Source organism: Caloenas nicobarica, chromosome 1 (assembly GCF_036013445.1).
Source record: "Caloenas nicobarica isolate bCalNic1 chromosome 1, bCalNic1.hap1, whole genome shotgun sequence".
Lineage (NCBI taxonomy): Eukaryota > Metazoa > Chordata > Aves > Columbiformes > Columbidae > Caloenas > Caloenas nicobarica.
In genome coordinates, this window is record NC_088245.1 from 102,954,461 (window position 1) to 102,976,481 (window position 22,021).

Sequence of the window (22,021 nt, forward strand, 5' to 3'; positions counted from 1 at the left end):
TAATGCTAAGATCTTGACTACTCTTACTGTGTGTCCCTTCAATAAAGTATAGACTGAGGAGTCATTAAAAATCTCTGAGTTTTGTTCGCTAAAATACCTCTTAAAGTAGATGGAAAAATGAAACCAAATCAAAGATGGTTAGGTCATACTATCTATGGTATCAGAATTGCGTTAAAGTATAGAACATCACATATATTGAGACATAATACAGTATTCAAATTAATTAAAGGAATCTTGTTATACAAACTTTTCTCATGTATGGTAGCAAAAAGAGGTGAATTTGGCCTCAGTGTAGAGATATAGATACCCATTTACTCCTGTAAGGCATATGATGATGAGACAACTAATATCAGCCATCAGGTTAGTCAGATTAACTAATGAACTGGACCAAAATTTAGAGAAGATATTTCCTCTAACATGCAGATGATAATTTTGAAATTATTTTCTGGAATTTAATTTCTACTGCTGACTTTTAGAGTATCTTAGAGTATTAAAAAGTTCCAATGTGGTGTAATATCTAGGTTACTGGCCAGCTCGAAGGAGTTCCTCAGACCAAGAAGGTGCCAGACCAGTGGTCATTACCACAGAGACTGTATGACATCTGTTTGAGGAATTTTTTGCTTCATGTTTTGAAAAACTCATGTTTTTCACAGTCCTGTTTACTGTAGATAACTTCACGTATCTGATTTTTTTATTTAATGTATTTCTCTAGCTGGTATTCTCAGCTGCATTTTTGATATCCAGACAGTATAACCTATTACTGTATATCATGCATTTTAATTGGGGGAGGGATTACAATTCATATAGCTAAACTGTAATTTAATTTAATATAAGTAGTTTTTATTCCCATGGCTCTACAAATGATTTAGGTAAAAGGAAAAGGTAATGTTGGAAAGTAATCTGCAGTATAAAAAAAACATTCTGTGTCTTTAGTCATCAGTCTTAAGCATTGTTATAGTTACTTAACCAGCATAAACTTTGTATGATCAGAAAGAACATCTCCTGTTCTATATCTTTAAGACCTTTGGTCTGTCTTAAGGGCACAAACATGCATATTGAATTATGTTTCTTATTAAGTTTCTTATTTTCAATGTAAAAAGCACAACAAGCATGTGTAGTTTTAATATGGAGAGATTATTATAATGGGATCATAAAATAATTCAGGTTGGAAGGGACCTCAGGAGGTCTCTAGTCCAACACCTGACTCAAAGCAGGACCAGCTCTGGGGTTAGACCAGGCTCTTCTGGGATTGGCCCAGTCAGAACTTGAAAAATCCAAAGATCATAGAATCAGAATCATTTCGGTTGAAAAAGACCTTTAAGACCATTGAGTCCAATTGTTAACCTCACACTGCCAAGTCCATCACTAAACCATGTCCCTAGGTGCCACATCTACACGTCTTTTAAACCCCTCCAGGGATGGTGACTCCACTGCTTCCCTGGGCAGCCTGTTCCAATGCCTGACAGCCCTTTCAGAAGAAATTTTACCTAATATCCAATCTAAACCTCCCCTGGTGCAACTTGAGGCCATTTCCTCTTGTTCTGTCTCTTGCTACTTGGGAGAAGAGACCAACCCCCTCCACGCTACAACCTCCTTTCAGGCAGTTGCAGACAGCGATCAGGTCTCCCCTCAGCCTCCTTTTCTCCAGGCTGAACAGCCCCAGTTCCCTCAGCCGCTCCTCATCAGACTTGTGCTCCAGACCCCTCACCAGCTTCATCGCCCTCCTCTGAACTCTCTAGTACCTCAACGTCCTTCTTATGATGAGGGGCCCAAAACTGAACATAGGATTCGAGGTGCGGCCTCACAGGTGCTGAGTACAGGGGACGATGATTTCCCTGGTCCTGCTGGCTACACTATTCCTGATACACACCAGGATGCTGTTGGCCTTTTTGGCCACCTGGGCCACCCTTGAACAGATCAACACTCCTGCCCAACCTGTTGTCATCTGCAAGCTTACTGAAGGTGCATGCAATCCTCTCGTCCATATTGTTGATAAAGAGATTAAACAGAACTGGCCCCAATACTGAGCCCTGGGGAACACCACTCTTGACCAGCCGCCAACTGCATGTAGAAGTAGAAAATATACAAAACAGAGGAGATGAAGCTGGGAAGGAAGGTCTGGCTTTGAATGACAGGGGTTGGCTGGCTGATGCATAAGTGTCAATGTCTCTGGCATGAATTTTCCAGTTTCAGGCCGGAGGGAAGTAGTGGGTGGAGAGTGCATGTGAAACTGAGATTTCTGCTCCTGGGTTCACATGAAGAAATCTCCAACAGCTCAGTAGTTAATAACCTCCTAGGTACTTTACCAGACAGGGTGAATACCTGTGATTGCCTTTTTTTAAAAAATCAAGTCTGGCAATGTCTGAGTAGCTGCTGTTCCTTCGCTCTGTTCTGAGATGGATGGTTGGACTGTGATCGAGGGAAGTGCTGACTGAATCTTGTCTTGCTGCTGCTTGATTAACAAGCTAAATCAGTTTGTTTCTGATCTCTGAATAGCTATATTTCAATTATCTCATTCATTGTTAAATAGTTAAGTATAGCCTTTGGAATTGAACTCATACTGATGGTCGTCTTCCCAGGTAAAAGGATGAGGCCATAGTTTAACTTTAACTTGCAATATTATTTTTAAGCAAATTAATGAATGTCGACTGTCAGCTTTACAACAAGCGTATTAGGCTCATATTGAAGTAGTACAAGGAGTCATTTCTTCTTAGTTTATTGTTTTGTGACATGAAGATTTTCTGTGTCCACGATGAGAATATTCAGGGGAAATAAGCAGATGAAACAGTGGTACCAGTCCAGCTGGGTTCTGGTGATTCCAAGCCAGAATATGGATTATTGACCACAGTATAACGGGTCTAGAAGAGGGACGCCTTTTAAAACCGCTCTTTTTCTGGTTCCTCAAACTGGCCATTACCAACTTTGTCCCTTTTTATTTCCTGTCCCACAACTTGTTAGAAAGGAAGCATAACAGTATAACATCCTAGAGTAATTTTTTTTATCGTTTAAAAGAATTTGATGAGAATTTAGCATTTTTACAATTACTTCGTTTCAATAGTGTGACATATTTTGGGAAGACTTTGTCTGCGGTCGTCAAAATTTCAGCCCCTGCAGAGGTCTACTTATTGGAACCTGTCTCAAAATAAAAGCCACAGGGATACAATGATAAAATAGTTTTTCTTACAACATTAGAAAACTCTGGCTCAGGAATTAAATAATTTTTGTACTTCTGTGAAAATTCTCTAGCAACTTGCAAAGTGCATAGTTCTGTGGCAGCATGATGTTCAAATTGTGGCTATTTGCATATAGGTCAAACATTTTAAAAATGTCTTTTGTTACCTGTCATTCAGAAGGATGTACAAGAAGTAAGTAGTATGGAGAAATTTTGGCTTGAAAGCTATAGTCAGGCCATCATCAGGAAGGACACCCTGAAAACTGTCCTCTTATCTAAACTTCCAAAAATTTCTGAATGGCTGGAAAATTTCAAAAGTTTCTTTCAGTGTTTGCGTGTTTCCCTGTTATTTTTGACATTGTACAGTTCCATAATGCATACATTTTGTTTCCATTATCTGCCTGATAGCTCCAGCATTTTATACTTAGTGGTCTGATCAAACAAATAGCATTGTTCAGTACTAGGAAGAGATGAATGTCTGGCATGTCTGTTTTTCTCTATACTTTGAATAATGCAGATTTTTTCTTTGCAAAAATGTACCACATAAGGACCAAACAAAAATGTTGGCTTAAGAAATATTATTAGTAGAACGGGTCCATAGTACCAGTGATTCAGTCATCTGTCAGCCTGATAAATGGATTAGTGTAAGAGGTGTTCCAGTGGGGAAATGCAGCCCATAGGGCTTCCAGCTAATTATGTTTAAGTTGTTTAGTACTGCTGGGAAGCAGCATCCAGGCAATTACTGAAATCTTTGATGCAGTGTGCACTATTAGAGTGTGCGTTCAGAAACTCATTACCCTTTTCGTGCTTGTGCTGGATGGGTTCTAGGAAGCTGACATGAAACAGAGAGCAGGAATCAATAACTAGAAAGACATTTTAGTTAGCTTCTCATCCATTTCCTGATTCAGCAGCTTCTAGCCTAGAGTGTTTCATACAATTGCTGTAATGTAAGGGGAAAATGCAACTTAAATATATTAATTACCACATACGTGCATCTGGTTACAGTGATGTGTAGCTGAAGTTCCACACGAGATGAAGTTACAAAAGGCTCTTTGGGGACAAGCCGCTCCCCAAATCCCCTGTGGCATGTCCAAAGTGCCTGCCATCTCTGCTGTAGTAAATGAATTGTAGTTATTTCTCTTAAAGCCTGACCTTGCAACAGTTATTTATGCCTCCGCAACATCAAGATTATGTCACCACAGCGCCAGTTGTATCCCACCTTCAAAATTTCTTGGAAACTACAGCTAATTCAAAACGAAGCTGATGATATTGGCTACACATAATAAACCTTGTTTAAGAAAATTGCACCAGCTCTGTCTTTGCCGTGGGCTGCAGTTCACATTACTGATGCACCTTGAGAAGACTGTACACACTGCATCGTCCAGATGTGGGAAACAAGAAATCCTTCCACATTCTGCTCTGCAGTTGGGTACCCCCAAGGTGTGCATGCTGAAAGCAATGCGGTATTTGCACAACTGGGGACCAAAGACTTGAAGGTTCACTTCTTAGGTTGGAATGACAGATCTTCTGGGGGCAAAAGGTACATGAATTAAACTAAATTGGGTGGCTTTCTTTTTAAGCTTGCACTTTTAAATCATTTAATGGTGATTTTTAGGGCAATGCATTTCTTCTTTTCTGTTTCTTCTTCTCTGCTTTTGCCTGAGGTAGAGCTAAATAGACAAAAGGGAGGATTATAGTGCGGTGCTTCTGAAGGGGATCATTCTTTCTCATCTACCTGCAGTATCACAGATTTAATAATTAAGCGCTTTTCTTTATGTTTCCATCACAACAGTCCTAGACATGCTGTGCTTTTTGTTTCATGTTTTATAAAGTTCAGCAGAAATCTTATGAGTTCACGTCAAGAGAGAAGGATTTTTTTTTTTTAATCTGGACTTGTTAATTAGAAAAATAGCATTCCGTTTGCCTAAGGGTTGGTAAAATAAATGTTGTGCTATGTGATCCATGTATGACTTTCTCATAAAAACTTATCAGAATTGCTGTGTTGGATGCCACAGCACCCATGAATCCATGTACTGTAAAAAATTGTCTTACAGTACTAAGCATTTTGAGAATTGGTACCTGCCTTGGTTACTGACAGCTCAGCTTTCCATGAATTCGTTATTACTGCTGGAAGTACTTGCATATCAAATAATGGTAGATAGCTCATGTATCTCCTGCCTCTGAAACTATTATGCATGATAGGGAGAATATCTACTACATTGAAATACACGGGTGAAGCAGAAAAATCTAAAGCTGTTGAAGCGTCTGTGCAGGCAGAGCATTGACTGTGGTAAATAATTTTTGAGAATCGATGCTGTAACCGTGGCTTCCAGTCTGGCTCTAAGACTGGTTGTATTGTGTTACTGTTCGGGATGGTAAGAGTTAATTGATCTCTGGAGGAGCCTGCATAAAGGGGGTGGCAGGATATAGCCAGATTAACGAGACCGTGCTTCTGAAACTCTTAATTTCATGATATCTGCTAGCTTTGAGAAACTTAGTTAAGAAGAAACATGAAAAGAGTTTCCACTTGCAGTTTTGTGTTCCCTCCAGACACTGGCTTCAAGGTGGTAGCCCAGGCTCTGTGAGCTGCAGCTGAAAGAGTGCCATGTTCTGGGGAGAGGCTCTCAAGTGGAAGTATTTTAAGTTTTTCTGGGAAGACAGGGGTTATTTCTAAGGTTGTTTTGTTGCTTTGGCTCAGATTTTACCATGGGAAAACTTTTTGCACTAGTACTATAATGAATATTTATTTCAAAGTTGACTCTGGTTTCTGACTGACTCATGAATTTGTTTCCTTCGTCAAATCTGAGCATTCGTCTGTGGTAGATATAAAATAAAAAAACTTTCCTAACTTCCTTTAGAGGAGGTGGCTACAGGGGAAAGACGAATACACAAGTATCTGGAGAGGAAATTTTTTATCATAGCAAGCCGCTGAATTCTATTTATTTTCTCTGTAAGACCTTATGGCAAATGCATTAATATGCAGGCATTGTGTGGGCTTTTCTGAACAGAGATCAAAGTTCCAGTGCATAGGTGCTCTGTGGAAACACGACAGAGAAACCCAGCACGTTGTGTTGTGTTGTGTTGAAAATGGAGGTCCCAGTTGTGGCTCCACGTGACTGCAGTGTTATCCATGATCTTTGTACCCGCTAATTGCAGGTCGTGCCCCAGGGGTGGCCACAGCTGTGGTCATACCTCTGTGATTATGTTTATGTATGATGTTAATCTATAAAGAAACTAAATACCCAGCGCATCAGCAGAAGTTTTGCAAATGTTGGAATGTTCTCTTCACTCATACATACACACTTTTTAGGAATTCCTTTAGGAAATACATTTTAAGTTATTTTTTGCAGAAGGGTGGCATAATTATTGATGTCCTATTGGAATCTTCCATATAGTCCTGTTTTACTATGAGTATAATCCCCCAGGGATTGTTTGAAAATATTAAAGCTGTTTATCAATTTGAAAGAAAGCAAAATATTAATGTTGTGCACTAGGTATCCTGCACTTTTTTTTCCCAGAGATATAGGGAAATCCCTCAAAAATGCTTTTGTAGTTCAGTGTCTGTTGAAGATGGCCTATTTATCTTTTAAACTCCTCTGTGTCTTTAAAAGCCAGAAAGGAGAGGTATAATAAACTAGTCACCCAATTAATGTGGGTTTTTTTATTACAGAACAGTGTAAAGAGAAATGTGGTGGAACAGAGTAGTAATGTTACTGGTTTGGTTTCTCCTCATCTATGTTGTCTAGTAAAAATAAAACAACTTAGTGGAAACTATGCAGAAATAGTATTCAAACATAAATCAGATTGGAAAAATCATAGAATCGTAGAATTATTCTGGTTGGAAGAGACCTTCAAGATCATCAAGTCCAACCATAACCTAACTCTGCCAGTAAACTACATCCCTAGGAGCCTCATCTATACGCCTTTTAAACACCTCCAGGGATGGTGACTCAACCGCTTCCTTTAAATCTATTTAGAGAAATTTAGCAGGATTTACAAGAACATCTTCCTAAATGATGTGACTAATTACTCTGGGTTTAAATCAAGAGTAAATCTACTGTACGATTTAGGTGTTCTTACCCCTAGCCACCTGCACAGCTGATAACTTCAAGTGCCTCCTATAAATCCGGCCCCCAGTTTCAGTTTCCTCAAGTTATGCAGGTGCCTGCAAAAGGAAATCTACGTATGAAGCAGTGGATAAATAGAGTGTTTCATCTGTGGCACCAAATTCAGGCTTCCTTTAAGTGACTGTGACTTTATTGACCTCTTGATGTAAATGGTGCTGTGCGGCTCGGCAGCTGCCGAGCTTGTGCTCAGCCATGTCCCGACCAGGGACGGGGTGAAAGGCAACTTTAGTGTTCTTCAGCTAAATTTGCACTTCTGATGTAAGCAGGGATTTTCGTATCGACTGTGTGTGAGTTGGATGTCAGTGTTTTCCATGGTTTTGCTTCGTGGACGTTGTGTCTGATGGAGCAGCTGAGAGATATGGAGATCGATGGACCTATTTGCATTGTTTGGCTGACTTTTGTGTTTTCCAAAGTATTGCAATGTCCAAAGTCATACCATATGGACCAGATCTACAATCAGTGAAAATGAATGAAATTTTCGAACTATTCTTTTTGGTTGATATTTGAACATGTTTAAATTTACTGGCAGCTTGGCAGCCCAAAACATCGCAACAGCACTAACGCTAGCTAAATTGACACTTCCAATATTTTTCCATATCTTTGCTTAAGGGACAAAATTTTTAAGGTTGCTAGCTATGAGAGCAGCTCAGTGTAACATTTAGGCAGTTTCTTTTTTCTTGTTTCCTTTTTTTCTCCCACTCCCCCCAGAGTAGGGCTGTGCTGTAGGGACAGAGCTGGAATTGTGGTGCTGCGGGGTCACAGCAGCACCTGGATTTTCACTGAGGTGGGGAGCTGCTTGTCTGACCTGCTGAAATACCCCGCTAGGAAGCATTTTCTGCCCAGAAAGCTTACTGCCTGCAGGGATGGACTGGCAAGCAGTTAATAACACAAGCACTGTTATTCATTGCTCTACGTCTCTGGAGCGGAGGCGCAGATTTAGGGAGCAGCAGTGGTATTGCCTGCTGTCAGTCATCTCACTGATGCCTTGAATGACCCATGTGAAGAGAGCTGCTGCTACCACTGTCCTGTGACTGAGTCCTTTCAGCTCCTGGAGGAAAGAACTGGATTCCTAAATAGAAGCCTGAATAATATTCATGACAGAATTTAGGCCACCTGTCTCTGGAAGGAAGGTTGTAATTCTCTGACTTCACATATGGGCTGAACCCGCTCTCTTGCTATCCGAGTGTGTTAGATGCACGTATGTGTCACTAAGTATGTGGCGGCACCAGCAGCTTGGCGTGCGCAGTGCTCGCCATCATCCAGTGCTTTAGTTAGAAAGCTAGACAATCATTTCAGATCATAATATATTTAATTTATGACCAGCAAGGGGTGACTATATCACCTGATCTTCCTTTTTCCATATTGCAAACTTTGCCTGTCTGTATGTAACCCAGTAACTTGCATATGACTGCGGGATAACGTGTATTTTTACAAAAATTCATATTCTAGAAAAGTCGCACTAAACCTTGATGTCAACAAATGGAGAATCTCTGCATTCTCCTTTGGATAGCTGTGCTAATGGTTAGTCACAGGTGGTGCAAAGCATGTGCTTTATTTCTCATTTGAATTTAGCATCAGCTTCCAGATGCTAGTTTGGTTTATGTATACCGTTCTTTCCTATATTCACAAGCCAGCCAATACTTAGTATTTCTCCCTATGAAAACACTTAGGTGCTGTAATCAGATCATCTGTCTTTTTTTTCCCCCATAAACTATACAAGTTGAACTCTTAAATATTTCATATTAAAGTATTTTTACAGTGCTCTAATCACTTTTGCAACTTTTCTGTCTTTGCATACAATTTATTTCAGAGCTTATATTAGCACTCATGTCTGTATGAAATTAGATTTTAAGAAATCGTTTTATTGTTGATTAAAGCCTTATGGGTAGGTGCATCTGGTAGAACGACAAATTATTACAACCATCCACATGTATGCTCTCTTCCAGTTGTAAGCGAAATCCATGTAACTTTTCTGTGTCACTGACACTTACGGGTAATAAAATAATAATAAAGAAATAATTTCTTTTAATCTCTGATTTGTCTCTTTCCCCTTACTTCATTCTTGAAAATCATTTATTTACTTGGCTCTAGTCTTCACGCAAAAAAACTCTTTCAGTAGAGAGTCAGTATCGATGTATTTACCAAATAGTTGCCTGGCAAGGTAACCAAGGCCGGTCTTAACCAGAGGATTCAATCAGCTCTTCCAGCTGGTGTTACTGGTGCTGCCTGTACTGACACCTCCTGCCTGCTCTGCATTGGCCTGGGAAGACGAACGGCCTTTATGTGATCCTGTCATTGATAAAAGCTCCAGTGATCCGGTATATAAGATGCATAAACAGAAAAGATGAAAACGTTGCCTAACCATGAGTATAATAATGAAAAAAAGAACTAGTACAATTTCTTCAATAAAAATACTTCCATCTACACAATATGAGTATCTGATATTTTACAGTGTCCTTTAAACTCCGTGAATCTCGCAGAAGCCTTCAGCACAGATGAGCCAGTTATTTTCCCGGTATTTGTCATCAGAGCAGCTTCAGTATGTGTTAGTTACTGTTGCACAGCATATTGTATTGAATAGAGATCATTTTAATATAATAATACTCTTAACACTTTTCCCATAAGACATAGAGAATTTGTAACAGAAAAATCCTCTAATTGTTGCTTGGATTTTCAGATTTTATATTTACAAAGAGTTATGCTTCTTGAGTATGTTATATTTTGCATCAACCTAACATGCTCTACAGAAAAATGAGATGGGATACAATTCAAAACTAAGATGGAGAGATGACAACACTCCTGTCAGAATGCCATCTGAGAATTAGATTGGTAATTATAATGTATAGGTAGCCAGGGAGGTTCACATGCATTCAGTAGACCAACTCAGAAAAACTATGGAGTTCTATGATGTTTATATAGGCATTTCTTGTCTCTTGTATAGTGATTCACCTCTGATTAGAATAGGTATAACTCTTTTGTGGTCAGTAGTTGTGTTTGGTTAGATAGTGTATTTGTCTCACAGTGGTGTAAATGAGAACATGCTGTAGTACTGCAGACTGAGAATTAAAGCTGGATTTATGAAAGCTTCTCCTGATGATGTGTTTGAATATGTTGTTTATTAAATTGATTATATCGTAAAATGCTCCTTAATGTATAGTTTTAAAAGCTGTTAGATGTTTGTGTGGAAGAGTATAATTAATTTTAAAAGTCTCCAATGAATATCTCATTTCACTTTACAGCATTTAATTATTAGATTACATAGACAAAAACTGAGCATAAGACTTAAGGCTTGAAATGCAGGAGTAGGAAACTATTCAAGATAGATGGTGGTCGAATGGCAGAGGAAATACGAGATAAGGCTTTACTCATCATGCTTGATGGCAGGCATGGAAAAGTCTGCAAACAGGTTTATTATTGCAGAGGAATGCCAGGCTATCTTGCATGTTGGATTTTCATAAATGCTTTCCTTTAGACCTTCCCCCTGCAACATGCAGGAAGGTAATTTCTTTGGCCTGCTTACTTCTTTTTGCGCAGAAGTGAGGCTCAATCAGTTCCCGGCAGGAGCTTTCTCAGGGAGCCCTTTTGGGTGCCCCACACAGCTCTGGGACGACTCGCTGGCGTTTCTGCCCTGTGCTCTGCAGCAGTTCTGGATGAGTCGTTTGCTGATGTTGCACTTGACCAAAGAGGCTGAAAACTGTTGAGCCAAGCTTGAGGTATATTGGGACTCTTTTGGGTTCCTGAAAAAGTGCACGGCTTTGCAAAGCACTTGAAAGCTGTGAGTCGCTGGGGCTGGCCCTTGCCTCTCTGATTCCCTCTCTGATGGGTGTTGGTTTTTTTTGGCCAAAGCTCCTAAATTGGGAGATAGTACCTTAGCAAATGCCCAAAGCAAAAGGATTGGAATCCTGGTGTTTCGCTGAGGTGATGGAAACTGGCTGATGGGTACCTGTGTCTCTCATTGCAGCCCTCTCAGCTGTCAGATGCGGTGATCTCCATGGTAACTCCAACCCCCAGACTCTTGACAGCAGCCTGCGAGGAGCAGCATTCAGCAGCTCGAGGGTCTCACGACCAGGTAAGCCGAAAGTAATCAGCAAACAGGAGACTACCACAAGAACGCGGTTTCCTGTCCAGCTGCCTTTCACGTTTTTCCCTGGTGAAGCCACAGGTGCTGTTAGTTCCTGGGCATATACGTGATGATGTACTTGGACCGCTGCTGTCATTTAAGGCTATGGCAGTCCAGCTCTCTCAAATAGAGACGTTTGGCAAAAGGTCTACCTTTATTCAGGGTTGTTTTCGAGGTTACAGGTTGAAGAGCCACAATGTAGCCAAGCAAAGATGCACTGTATGATTCTTTAGGTGTCTTCAGCATTAAGTAATTGCAATGGTAGGAAATAACCCCAGAACCCATCAGTGATAAAATCTGTCTTACCACAGTACCTACACCACTGTCAACACTGCCCAGTCACTAACATTAGGCTTGAGCTCTCTTACTCTCCTGGAATGGACCAGAGGCTGTTTCTGTGTTCATGTAACACTCACTAGTTCTCTGCAGCCTTTGCAGATCACTGCTGTGCTCTTTTCACACAACTTTCTGAATACCTCACTGTGCTAATAACAGCATGTGGGGCATTCTGGTTAACATCTTAAGGAGGTACGGAATTCTTCCCCTCTTTTGGTGAATTATGGAGAAAACATGAAGAAAAACCAAGATCTTTGCCATCTTTGGAAAACAATGCAGGGGCTAGACACCTATAATCACTATTCCAGTATCACTAATGCTGTGAACAAAAGTAGTATCTCTGGTCCTATGCACTTAGATGTATGGGGATTCTTATTACTCCTTCTTGTCATAAGATTTCACTGTCATTTGTATTGAATTGTGTCTGTGCCACAAAGATGGATGGTATTTATTTTTTAAGTCCTTTATTTTTATGCACCCTTTTCTGGGTATTACCTGCATTCTTTCTTTCGTGCTTGCTACATAAGTCCACTTGGCTGCAATACACTCTCCTTGTCTTACAAAGCAATCCATATAACTCTGAATAACCGCTCTGCTACCTTTATTAACCAATCCGACATTTTTTTGTGCCATAACTGCCATCAACAATACTTACTTTTGTATCGTTGATGGTACTCTTAGATAAAGTTGAGCTAGTACTAGTACTCTTCTTCAATTATTATTTCTTGTTAACAGCTACGATTTTCTATCTGTATCAGTCAATGATACTGATAATAATTTCCTAACTCTGAATGTTGTGTGGCTGTAAGCTAAATACTGTTCAAAAGTCTGCATGTTTCACATATGGAATAACTTGTACTGACCACAGTTTGTAACTTTATCAGATGATTAAATCAAACTTTCTGTTTTACTGACCATGTTTCTATAAAATGGCATTGACTGGCATCAGTTTTATTCGTGTCATTTCCCAGTAAATTTATCCTTTATCAGTTTGCTGGTTATTTTGCTTGAGATTAATAATGGCTTAGAGCTCTGTAATTACTGAGATCATATCACTAACCATCTTCAAATATTGCCAGGAGTTGGTAGCAGTCTTACTGAATTTCTCTGGTGTTCCAAAATGTATTGAAAATTAGCATCATTGAAATTATACTCTTGCAAACACTTTTAGGACTCTAAGGCACAAATTTTCTGGGTGTGCTTTTTAAAGTTGTCTTTCAACATTCTTTTTGGTTACTAATGGTCTCCTTATCTGTAAAAATGCCTTTTTTCTACTTACAAATAAGAAAATATATGTTATTTTGGGGAGATTTTTTGCATAGCATGTTTGTATTCTTTTAAAACTTGAATCAGAAATTAGAGGCCCTCTGCTTTCTTGTATTTTTTTCTTTAGCCCCAAATTCCCTATTTACATTAATTTCTAGTTGTGTTTGTTGGAGTTTTTTTAGTCGTAATGTATATTTCAATCTAATTACACCCCTAACCCAGAATTATAGTGTGATTTTTTTTTTAGCACAGGTTGCCTTTTTTGAACTCTTTAATAGTGGCCTTTGGTCCCTGCTGGCAGTGGAGTAAGGAGAATCCTTCCACATTTTCATTTCTGTATTTTCTCCCAAATGCAGAATTTTCTTATAGTTTACTGGACTAATGAACTTCCTTGCTTGTGCTTAACTATTTATATTGAATGCGCAGTTCTGGAGTGTAATTATCCTTTTGGTGTTAGAAAAACAAAAAAAATCAGGAGCGCCTGATGTGTTACTACTGCCTGCATGGTATTTCTGTCTCACACCTCTTGGATGGATGGATATTCCTTCGTAGTTCTTTTCACATTTTACAAATACATACTTAAGTAGCACATCATCCAGTTCTCTGATAGGGTTTAGTGGTGTTCCATCTCATAGGAACACTGGGACTTTCATCTCCACAAGAAAATGTCTCTAACCAGTCGAGGGTGAACACAGATCCCATAAAGGCAGAAAATGTAATGTTTCAAAGAAAGAAGCTCCAGGAAAATTTCATATAACTTCCTGGCATCAAATGTAGCAGAAACTCCTTGTTGGAATTTGGAGAGTTACTAGAAGCGGCGGTGCAAATCTGCTTGGATGGTTCTGTAATGATTGCCTATCTGCACCAGTAGGAGGAAACACAAAAGCAGTGAAAAACATTTGGATTTTACAAAGTTAGTAGTTATTTTTAGTGAATCATCCCTTGTGCCTGGGAAAGGACCACAGAAATTTCTTAAGTCCTGTGTTTTGCTGGTTTAGTTACCCAAGGAAGGGCAACAATTTTTACATGGTGTCAGAGCACTTTTGGACTTTCCACTAGGTAGACACGAGAATTATTTCACCAAGTTAGTAGAGGCTTTTGAAAATTATGGCCAAAATCACTGTCAAGACTAATAAAAGTATGTTTTAACAAAATATGGACAAGTTAATTTTGTCTCATGCATTCTTATTGTTATCATTGATATGATGGGGGTGACAATGACAAGAGGCTGACTATATCAAGATCATGTGTGATATGTTGTATGAATACAGAGAGAATTATAGTATCTTGACTAGAAAACCTCAGAGTGTAAAAAGCAAGGTGAAACAGAAATGAGGCAAAATTAGATGTGAGAACAGGAAGAATTCGGGGAGTTCAGTTAGAAACAGTAGGAGTGTGCACTTGGTACTTAGGAAGAAACAGGTCACCCTTTACTAGGTTGATGTTTATTGTATGAATTAGTTACTTTGAATTTAAGAATGAGGTGGGTAGGATGTAAGTGGAAGATTTTTAAAATATATCATCTGATATGCTGAACAGGTTTCTGTTGTTCAAGGAGCCTGGAATGGTGCAGTTTGAGAATGTCACAAGTGAAATGTGATGGCACGGGTTGTGGCTCTCTTTGGTAGAAGTGCACACGCACAGATTAGCATAAGAAAACATTCAAGATTCTTTTTGAAAAGTATTTCCAGAACAGTATTTTTTCAGAAACAGTTCAGAAGCATTCATTTGGTGTGACTGAAAAGGATATTTTGTTATATATAGGTCTTTCATATATAGGTCAGCATTAAGATGGTTGATTTTGATGAAATGTATGTCTTATTTCTACAGAAGAAGAACATTGCATTTTATATAAGAAAAGTGAAAGAAACTGTCATCAAAGAGTTGGCTTCCAAGTGCATGAGTTTGGAAAATATTATAATATACCTGTCCATACTCTTTCCTTAGCAACTTTTATAATTCTTTTATAATTCTTTATTTTAATGGTTTGTTTTAATTTATTTAGAACTTTATCAATGGTATTACACAGGCAGAGAGAAGCTGTTTTGTGTGGTAACAACAGATGCTGTTGGCACTAGATCCCACCAAATAATTTTGTTGGTCAGTTAGATTTATGAACTAGAAAAATCAAACTCCTTTTAAACAATATCCTTTATAATACAATTCTTGGTTTTAGTTAATAAACTGTGTATTGATTTTGATTTCTAAAATTGTTTTTCAAGTATTGTTAAAAAATAATATGGCACCTGTGGGCCTACACATGAACTATTTCCTTTGACTACTCAGTATTCGTTGTTCATAGTGTTTTTTAAAATATGTGTATTTTTAAACGGTGTAAGAATAAACATTACTTAAATTTGCAGCTCTTTCAAGGCTAAAGCAAAGTTTTATTTATATCTTCTCTGATACTTCTCTTGCTACGTGGTGAATCATAGTTAACTGAACTCTGGTTTTGTTCACAAGATATTATTCAATCAGTACTTTTTGACCTTTCAGCCAAGCTAGAAGAAAGTGTATCTAGCTAGAACATGAACTTGTCTATTAGGTAACAATTTTTATGCCTTTACATTGTGCTTGAGAGATGAGGAAATGACTAATGCCAGGCATGGCCAACTTCTGAGATACTTGCTTTGAGCCCTTTTTATAGGGTAGTGTTTTAAACTGCTGCTAGTGGAATAAGATTATTGCTCTTTAAAGAAAAAAAAAAAGTGTTTTTCTTTAACACAGCTAAGGTTCCAAGGAAGGTTTTTGGTGGAAGTGAAGAGAGGCTTGAGGGTGCGAGCATTTCAAAATAAAATGGTAAAATGCATTATCTTTTGATTTTTAAACTGAGGTGGTGATTATTTAAGACATCACTCAGACCTTTTGGGACTGGGCCGTGCCAATCCTGTGTTCTCTGTCCTTTGATTTGTAGAGCACACAAGGACACCACATTCACCATGCCAGGCAGTTGGAAGTGTTAGTAATAGATATGCAGGGTGGAGAAAGACAATTTTGGTTGTAATTGTTAGTTAGTGTATATTTAGCTTACCTGGAGCGCCAGATGAAGCAAAAAAGGTGCATACCTCCGTGAGGTGTGAGTGAAATCAGGTTTAGAAACCGGCTGCTGCTCAGAAGTGTTGGAGCTGCCGCGGGGTGGGTGAGCGCAGAGCTCGGCGCTGCCCCGGGCTGCTCCTGTCAGTTCGCTCCCCAGAGACTTCACACAGACAAGTGGTTCTTCTTCACCCACCTGAGGTTTGCTCAGCCTGTCTGGGAAGAACTGCAGAAATTTGCCCAGGACAGTGAGTTCAGCTCACGCTGCGGCACTCTTGGAAGATTCAGGTATGTCCTTGTACATGTGCTGCGCAAACACTGCGTGCGTAGCACATTGCAGAGACATCGTATGTTCTGCAAACTGCCTGTAATGAGGGATTATGTATGTGCAGGAAATCTGCTGCTTCCCAAACAGAATTAGGACGGTTTTCCTCTGAAGAAGAGTAGGATTTTCTGCTTTGTAAAAGGTTGGTTCGCATGATGCTTTTGTTGTAAACTGAATTCTTCTATCACGTTACACTGTAGAAATGGAATTACTACAGGCAGTCTAGTTAAATGTACTCCTAAATATCTGAACATCTCATGCAGTTGTCCCACACAGAAACAGAACATGTAATATAATTGTGATTTCAGTAAATTGTGTCTCTATAAATTAAGGCTTAGAGATGTATAGTATGTGTATTGCTGTTTACGTATTTGTATGAGTCGTTCCCACCCAAACTTCAGTGGAAGATTAATATTATATATGGATAATCATACTATTATATAGATAGTATATGCTAAAGATTTGTGCCCAGTATACAAATTAACATCGGTTAATTTCAGAAGAGTTTCCATCTTCAGGCAGCCTGTGAGTATTTTCACATGATATTTTACTCTCCAGTCTTCACTCTGAATACCGCAAATGAAAATAAATAAAATTATTATTTTTCTCAAAAGTTTACTTATTTATAGTAATGACAGTTAAGATGTAGTTCTTCGATGTGAACTGGTGAGATTTCAGTTATAATTAATCAAATTGAAATTACAAGTATGTTGTCACTGATACTACATTTTTACTCATGCAGCGAGGGCACAGGTTCACATTAGGATTTGTAATGCGGTACCTTGGCCAAGCTTTTCTTTCAGAAATGTTCATTACACTGACTTAGTAAAGTTGTTGTAATGGTGCAGTTGGAGAGTTGGAGAAAAGAAAGCTCTGACAGTCTCTTGCTCTGGTTCAGCTGTGAGGGACAGCAAACTCCAGCGAAGGAGCGGAGTTAACAGTTCTATGTTGGTGCAACCATGTGCGCAGTATTTCTCAAAATAGTTGTTGTATTGACTTGAGCAAAGCCCGTTCCCTTTGAATAACCCATGTTGCATTCAGACCTTCAGACCTGAGGTGGCTTCCCAGGGTTTTGTACTGTCATATCTTCTCCTAATAAATATTTCAGGAAGTTCGGTTAACATGGCTGTTGCCTTTTCAGAAAAGTCACGGGCAACAGGAAAGACACTCTTCCGAACAATTTAACTGTTCTAATAAAACAAAGTGTGTTTGTAAATTTTGTTGTGTCTGAGATGGTTAACATTTATTTATTGGTTACTCTGTGGGCTACAACATAAATTAGCAAACATCCAAAATTTCTGTAACATGAATTGTGTTTATTGTCAACGTAAATCTGTTTAAATAAGCTTAGTTAAACTGATGCATGCACGAATTAATTTCCCTTTCATCTAGCCCACTTCCAGTCCTAATAAACGGAATAATCAATCACAGGAGCCTTCTTCTATAACATGATTGTGTATTGCTGATCAAACAAATATAAAATAATTTCTCACCAGTCCTTGCTGTTCCCCCCATAATCAAGGTCACTGGATATAATGGTTCTTCTTAATCATTTTTACGTTCCTTAACAGAAAATAGAAAAAAAACAAACAACTTCTTCTTTTATGTTTAAAGAATGATTACATTCAACATTGTAAAACTAATTGAAGAAGTATAAAGTACTTTTAATTCTCTACCACACAGAAAAGATGCCGGTCTGACTCGAAAAGGCAACAATAATGTGTTTTGAAGAGTTTGTACTGTAGAGATGTACACACAACCTTATCAGTAACAGCTGGTCTGAGGCCACTGGCACCTTTCTTACTGATTCCAGTGAGTCCAGGTCTCTGGCTAAGCATTTTCTCTCTGTTGAAATATAAAGTGCCAAGCAAAATCTGAGATTAGCTTCATGGAAGATAATGGAATACAAAACAAACCAGCCCCAATTGAAGCTTCCTTTAGGTTACTGTTTGAGAGCCTCCTTAATACATTAGCTACATCACATACCTTATTCCCACATGGAACTGGAACTGGCCTGCAAGTGAAATAATACTTTTATGCTGAACTATTTACACTATATATGAATTGTCTATGATCTTTTAATTATATACATACATATTATATCACACATTTAATAACTTCTGTCTAGATAGGCAATTATGAAGAATATAGAATATGTGAAAGATCAACTTGCTGTTTGTTTAAAGTAGTATTTTACACCTTCTCAGCTGTAGTGTTTTAGTAGCATTTTACAGCTTGCCTTTACCAACCAATTCTTCCTTTTGCAATTGCAAAAGGCATTAAGGCAAACTTGTGTTCTAGCTGTTTTATCTAAGACCATGTGTTCAGAATATGTCCCATTAAGTGTAGTTGACAAGATTAGAAAAACAGCAATTTATCCTAAGAAGTGTTCCTACCATACCAGTTAATGGCAACTTCTGTACTGCTAGTTCAGAAATACTGTTACAGATCAAGGTATAGCAAGGAGTTGCTTCGAAATTGTGTGTAGATGCATCCTGAGCAGTCAAATGCTGCTTCTGGTATTTTAGCTTAAGGATGCTGCTGCTGTTTCTGCCTCTTCTGCTCAACACGGATAGCGAAACAAAATTAGGTTGAGGAAATCTCCGTGTAATTCAAGAGTGGCTGCTGGCTTTTATACAGGAATTGAATCATATGGCCCATTGTCGTGGTTTAACCCGAGCTAGCAATACAACCACGATAGCCGCTCACTCACTCCCTCCACCACCCCGCCCCCCCCCCCCCCCCAACAGGGGAGAGAATCCAAAGGGAAGGGAGAAACTTGGATTGAGATAAACACAGTTAAATAAAATAACAAAATACTAATACACTACTAATAAATAAATATATATATATATAAAAAATAGAAATTAAAGATACTCAAGGCAATTCCTTGCAAATTCCGTTCACAACGGAGCAGCTGGTCCCAGCAAGCCACACTTGGTCCCAACTCGATCCCAGAGAGAGAAAAGAGAGGAAAAAGGCAGAAAAGCTCAAAGGCCTCTGCAAAATGGCAAAAGGTCGGGCTAAACGTTCTGACTGAAATTTCCCCAGCTACCCCAGAGAGAGAGGAGGGATAGCAGAAGAGCCAACCCTCCTTATATCTGGAGCATGACGCTAATGGGATGGAATACTCCCATTGACCAGTCTGGATGTCAGTCAAGGTCTGCCCCATCCATGCCCCCCTTCCTCGATACTTCACACCTGTGGGCAGAGCGCTCAGAGTGTCCTTGGCTCTCAGACCAGAGCAATTAAAAACATTAACTCTGTCCCAGATTGTTATCTTCTTCTTCTCAAACTAAGTCCAAATAATGAGTGTGCTAGGTATGAAAAAGAAAGGTTTCTACCTGCATGAAGAAAATTAGCCCATTTTCAGTCAAACCAGCACACTCATAAACTCAAACTAGGCTTTAGCATGTTAATCATCTTGTCTTGTTATTAATAAGTTCAATGTTAGAGGCTTGCTTAATACTAAATGTCTTCTTATGTCTGTAGAGAAATGAAATGGAAAAAAATATACTTATTTGTCCTTTGAGCTTTCAAGTTATGAACTTTTTTCCAAAAAAGACTTGCCATTAATACATTTTGACATTGAGATGAGTCTTTTCCTCTATATTAAAAATTTAGCATCATCATGCAAAAATAATAATCCTTTTACTGGCACAAAAGAAGGGTTTAGTGCACCATCTTGAATAAATATTGTAATTTGGCCTTAAACGAAACAGTGTCTCCTTGTGACTTACGTGATTCCATTCCATGAATAAGAGATATTAAATATCTTGGGTCATTTGAAGTTAATCATTTGCTTCAAAATGTTTGTTGACCTCAAATTTAAATGAATCCCATGTTTTCAAAATGTGTTACTTCAGGTTTTAGCACAATGACCTCATTTTGCACTGCCAGTTTCATGATTTTTTTGCAAATTCTTTATTCTTTGAGCCAAAAGTTCAGCTGTGATAAAATATGACTAAGGCTAAACTTGGTGTCTGATATACCAGGAGGTCTTTCCAACCATGTTTTCCCAAAGCATTGCTTCAGACCATTCCAGATTATACAATATTATTCCAATATTCTTTGTTCATTTCCTTCTTTTTAACAGCTCTAGGTTTATGTCAAACTATCATAGTGGGATGCTTTGAGTGGATAAATCTCTATTTAGTAGCAAACTGGAGAAGCCATTTTGCCTTTTTATGCATGCATTCAGTTTCTCTCTAGATACTGATACATCTTTGCAAATTTTCTGCTTAAGAGTAAGCCCAAATATTTTAAATTCATCCCGATCAGATAATATTTTGGAAGTGTTTTAATATCTAGAGTCTTCGCAAGCTCAAAGACTGAAAATTCTCCCCATAAGTTAATGTCTAGAATGATGCAAAGGTCATTACAGAAGAAGAGTAAGAATGTCAGTTTAAAATAAAATAACCCAAGGTCAGAGGATGCAGGCTCTCCATAGTGACATGAATCTGAAGTCTTTGCTCCGAGGGATGGCGAGCGGGACGAGCAGAAGCAGTTGGGTCGGGGAGGTTGAGTGGAAGGGAAGGACAAAATGTTCTGACAACCCCAGCTGGGAGGCTGGATCCCCGGGATCCTCTGAGTTTCTCTACCCCGTCAATGCTCGATTAGCTAGTGTGGCCAAAATAAAAAAATGAGGGAAAAATTGGTATCTATCTGAGGTAGGTTAAGCGTACTCTTATTGCCTATTACCAATATTGCGATAGTTATAAATAGAAATTTGCCAACTGTTTGGGGTTTTTTTTCTATAAACTTAACCATCTTTCCTTTACGTTAACTTTTCCATCAATGTTTTAAGAATTTACAAAATCTCTTTCCATAGAATTTCCCTTTCTCATGTGGTGGTTATTTTAGTCATTCCCCACAGCTTTCATGGTACCACATCTCTCGGAGCTCTCTCTTCTTACCATCCTCACCTGTCCTGTAGTCAATGTCTGCCCTTACCTTCCATACAGTGCTGTGAGTAAAGCCTGTCTTAACTTTGCTGGAGGTTTTTTGAACTCTAGCCTCTTCACATATGTTGTTCTCTTGACTCTTAGGTCAGTTTTGGTTTTAGGATTTCACAGGAGAGCGAATCTTAAGAATTCATTGCTAGGTAACAGTCTGCATCGTTATATTATGTTTTGGGTTCCTAAAATTTTGACACAAATGTATTTGGGACAAAAGAGATTGCATTTGTATTGATTTAAAATGTTGCTATGAACTGGAAGAATTGCGTGTCCATTTGAAAGACAGAGCAAAATAGGAGCGGCCTTGTTTTTGCAGGGTAGGAGGAAATAAAATTTCTGGTACTGCAGCGTGTTCGTTATTACTGGAGTTGGTGTGTTGATGAAACATTTTAGGTATATGGTTTTTGCTGTCACTTTGTCCCAGTTACTCTAGTTGACCACTTAACTCAGCCCCAGGACTTGTTTACATAATTTTAATTATAATTTTCAGTAGGTTTAGAGTTTACACAGCAGATTTTATTCATCAAGTGGTTTCTTGGTGTTCTAGAAACTTGCATCATTCTCTTTATTGTAGTTGTTTGTCTTGAGAAATTACCAGAAGCTTGAAATGGGGGATTTAGCTAAAAACTTTGTGAAGATGGCAGATCTCGATCTCTCTCCTGTGAGGGTGTTACCAGGGAAGGC

The 22,021-nt window shown here is 38.7% G+C and overlaps 1 protein-coding gene across 3 annotated transcripts in view; it reads left to right on the forward strand.

Moving 5' to 3' along the window:
* TBL1X (transducin beta like 1 X-linked) overlaps positions 1-22,021 on the forward strand; it is a 203,957-nt gene that overhangs the window by 98,493 nt on the left and 83,443 nt on the right. For all 3 annotated transcript variants that reach the window (XM_065638786.1, XM_065638795.1, XM_065638778.1), the window contains exon 4: positions 11,261-11,368. The gene's annotated coding sequence lies outside the window, so the exon portion shown is untranslated. The remainder of the gene's footprint in view (positions 1-11,260; positions 11,369-22,021) is intronic.